Source organism: Pinus tabuliformis, chromosome 3_2 (genome assembly GCF_031772625.1).
Source record: "Pinus tabuliformis cultivar Carrire ecotype Pingquan chromosome 3_2, CPIR1, whole genome shotgun sequence".
Classification (NCBI taxonomy): Eukaryota; Viridiplantae; Streptophyta; class Pinopsida; order Pinales; family Pinaceae; genus Pinus; species Pinus tabuliformis.
In genome coordinates this window covers 1,064,570,049-1,064,574,376 of record NC_142302.1, presented here as the reverse complement: position 1 = coordinate 1,064,574,376, position 4,328 = coordinate 1,064,570,049, and the positions used below count along the sequence as shown (strand labels likewise).

General features: G+C 36.2%; 1 pseudogene; it reads right to left on the bottom strand.

The window, feature by feature from the left end:
- Positions 1 to 307: 307 nt before the first annotated feature.
- The window catches only part of LOC149184298 (glucan endo-1,3-beta-glucosidase pseudogene), a 5,158-nt pseudogene continuing 1,137 nt past the window's right edge, over positions 308 to 4,328 (bottom strand).

The window sequence follows — 4,328 nt, the reverse complement described above, 5'->3', positions numbered from 1 at the left end:
GCTCTGGAAGTTATGGAAATTCTGGTCATATTTAAAGAAAATTCGGATTTTTGTAAATTTAAGTTATAGTTGTTAAACTTCAAAATTTTAGTTGTCTTACATGTTCTAGATGTTTTTGATGGTGCTGAATCTATTTCCACCATTAAAAACATGATTCAAAAACTGTCTCTACAAGATTTTTTGAATTTTTTTTGCCCAAATTCCGACCACTTCTGACTGTCCAGACAATTTTTACATAATATGATAAACAAACAAATATAATAAACAAATAACTGATATTCAAACCATTTACAATATCGGGGAAAAGCTAACTAACAATAAATTTATTAGAACCCATGACCGTCTCATCCTCTACCTCCCTCATTTGGAGCAGCCCTTGATTCCCTAACAACCAGGCTGGAGAAAAGAGGTTCGATGGCAGTTTTCCACTGCCCGCCACTGCCGGTTGCGGCTTCTTCGAAGCCACCGCTGCCGCTCTGTCTCTCGTAGCAATGATGGTGTCCAACAATGCCAACAAGTCTCCATTATCATCATTTCCAAGCAGGTCAATGAGGTTCTGCGTGGCCATCGCGCCTGCAAATTATACTTGACAGGCTTACAATCCTATTGGAAAATCCTAAAAAGAAAACTTTTACAGGCTATAAATCTGCCGCCCTTGAAGCTTCACCGAGGACGGCTTTAGGCCAGAAATTACAATTACTTAAGGTGTCATTGAGGGATGTTGATCCAAGCAAAATTCTGCTTGCCATGAGAGCCCGTCCGACTCTTTTCATCAATTGCATCAAATTTTTTTTTTAATCATTTCCCCTAATTCAGGATTAGGGCAAGAGGACCAGATCTCGCCGGATCTCATTTCCAGAGAGCACGAGATTGATGAACATTGCACAATATTTTAGAGGATGCACACAAACCCCAATTATCGGGACAACTCAGAAAACAATTTCAATAACGGAATTTAACATTTATACCATTGTTTCTCCTTCAATTTCACAAGTTCTATTTTTCTCAAGAGTATTTATGCATAGGCTAAGGCAACTAATTCCTGGTGCTCCCAGCCCTGATTTCTCCCATACCGTCAACGTTCTGAAATAACTTGCCAACGTTCTGAAATAACTTGCCAAGGCAGCCCTGTCCTCTGTGGGCACTTCAACCTTCCCATGAGCAGACAATTCAAGACAATTCCAAAATAACAGACTCTACGCTCACCTCAACCATCTTCGTTGCAACATGAGCACAAACTTCTCATTATCCTCCACTTGAGCCTTTTCTCTTCTCGGGTACTAGGGTTACCTTTTACCGTGGCTCCAGGGACTTTGTCACAAATCCCTTTTCGCTTTGGGCTCCAGAAAACAATGAATGGGATCTCACCAATCCCATGCACTCACGAAAACATTGCTCAACGGGCCCTACTGGTTTGTGCACCGAGCCATAGCTTCAACCAGCTTTATTAGTTTGCGTGAGGAAGTTCATTTATGGGGACAGTCTATCTATAGGAATAATTTCATGAGAAGGAATAGCCCATACTTTTATGATTTTCATACCATATTCTGATATCAGGAGAAATAAATATAACAAACAAGCAACAAGCATTCAAATCATGGACAGTATGATATATTTGGAAATTTTAATTTGGGAAAAAATCAACCAATAGTAGATATATTATTGTTTTTGGCTAAAACATAGACAAGCCCGGCCCACACCCTGAACTTTCACCACTCAACTATGGCTCACTACAATGGGGAATCTTCTCCCCTTTTAATGGCTTGAGCTTATTATCATAGATCACTAATAACTGGTGCCCAAAATAAGGCAACTGTTAATTATAACTATTCACACAACCTCAACTCCATTCACACAACCTCAACTCCATCACAGACATCTTATTGCTTTATAATCTGAGAAATAGAAAGTACTTACGCAACTCATCGATTTTTTTTTAAGGTTACCTAAAATCTGTTCATGTTGACAAAACTAATTGTTACCCTATCAAACCGAGAATCGACAAAAATTTTCTCGACTTTAAAATGTGTTTCTTCTTACATCACTGGAAATGTCAGTTTTTCTCATGTTGTTCTGGGGATGTATGATCATTAGGGGCATATAAGATCACAGGCTAGAGATGGTTATGTTGAACCAACAAATTGTTTGAACCTAAAATTTGTTTATTGTGAAACAACTAATTTGCTATCATATCAAACCCATAATCTATAAAATTCTTAGGCTGGAGATAATAATGTGGAGCCAACACAATATTTGAGCTGGTTGTAACAGGTTGAAGTGATGGCCATAAATCAGTGGGTTTGAGGAATCAATTATGTCTATAGATATTGTTATTCTCTAATAAATAGTATAATATGTGTATACAAATTTTGATTGTCGGTGATTGACTCTGTTCCATGTCTGGCAGGAAGAATGAATGACTTCTGAGTTTTACATGTAGAGTAGGTTTGACAGGTATACAGGTCTTTCTTCTCGTATAAATACGACTTCAATAGGGAAGACATGTGCAGTTTATTGAGACTCGAGAAAGCTTAATGAATCCAGAGATGCATTAATACAATATGATGCGTTTAGGTGCCTTGTTTACTTATTTACATGCTCCAACTGCATTTTTATTGCAAGCATAGTTGGCAGGCTATTATGCTTCATGTGGTAAAGGCACAGTGTTTTCAAACTCGGACTGAGTTGACCACCAACTGTATTGACTTGATCAATGTATCGGTTCTGAGTCAAAGTCTGACTCCGCTGGTTTGGTACCAGGATTTGCCTGGGTCGATTCAGTACTGAACCAATCCTATTCGGTCATGTAGATATTAGATTTTATTATGGTTGAGCAAAAACGAAATAGTGTTTTTCACTAAAATTTGGCGATATAATTTTAAGCAAAATTGTGATTTTTGTTGTTTAAAATACATTTTTGAATACATAAATGGATTTAGCACCCTTAAAAGTCCCTCTAACACTTGAATTTTATAGATTATCATTAAACAACTTAAACTCAAGTTTTAAATTTTTTTTGCCAGATTTTAGTTAAAATTAACAAACAAAAAAAGCCCTTAAAAAAGGCTATTTTGTCTATAAGTTATACTATGTCATTTTTTGGTAATAAAAAGAACAAAAAACCTAACTCCTAAAAGCTATCAACATCTTGCCTTGGAAGACTCTTATTTTGCCTCACACAAATTGGCCTAAGATGCTAGCAATTATCGTTGATGTTAAATTCTTAAAGTAAAAGTTGACATTTTCTAGGAAGGAATGAAACTTGCATACTAAGTTTTACATTTTCTAGGAAGGAAATGCTAACTTTACTTGCATTTTATCATTATTATTAATTGTCTAAGGATGTTTGAGAGTAGTTCCAACCGCATCAAACTTTATATGGAGAAGGTAAATTTGCATAACCCATTCAAAATTCAGCACACTTAAACAATTTTTGGGACTTAAGGATTGGTGGGATTGCAACATTTTCTTTGGATTCTATCATGTATTAGGTTATGGGATTGACACACAAGCCCTTTATGTACCTTGATGTTGATGGTATTTATTGTCGAGTATAAAATTGACACTTAATCAATAGCACCAAGCTCTTTATGTACCTTGATGTTGGTGGTATTTATTGTTAAACTCAGCTGTTAACAAAAATGTACCTTTCACTCAATAAAAAAATCATTGATAAAAAATCGAAGTATAAAGGCAAAGGCTAGAAATAGACAAAAGGTGATACTAATAATGAAAATCCCAATTAAACAATGGTAGAACATTGCTTGTCATTTCTATTTGTCATTTAAATGTTTTTATTTCCCACTTTCCTATGCCGTCTTGCCAGTCGATGAAGGAAGCAATTTATACATGCCTACAGTGAGCTATGTTGGAAAATTGAGAATGTGGTATATTGATGGGCATTAGTCATATTTTTACCATAAATCTTTTGCTCTTCGTTGTGGCAAATTTGATTTTGACCCTTCCCTTTGCAATGTCGTTTTTTCAATTGTCGTCAAAATTGTCTATGAACATGGGAGAGGGAAAGTCAAAATATTGGCCCAGCCTTGAGCAAAGCTAGGTATTTTGGAAATCCAAAAGCAGAGGCTTATAATAATTTCTTTTCAATCAAGGTCTTGAGCCTGTTTTCAATTTTATCCATTCCTTCATGTGTTTTTACAAGGATACAGGCTTCTTTTAGGTTTTCCGGACAATGAAGGCAGGCAGGTTCGTTTCCTGATCCAGCTTAGCAATTTTGAAGGTCTTTTGCAAGACAAGAATCTTTGTGTTATCTGTCCATATCTTCCATTTAAGCCGTCAAGCGTCTTGGATTTTGAACTTTTCCATCA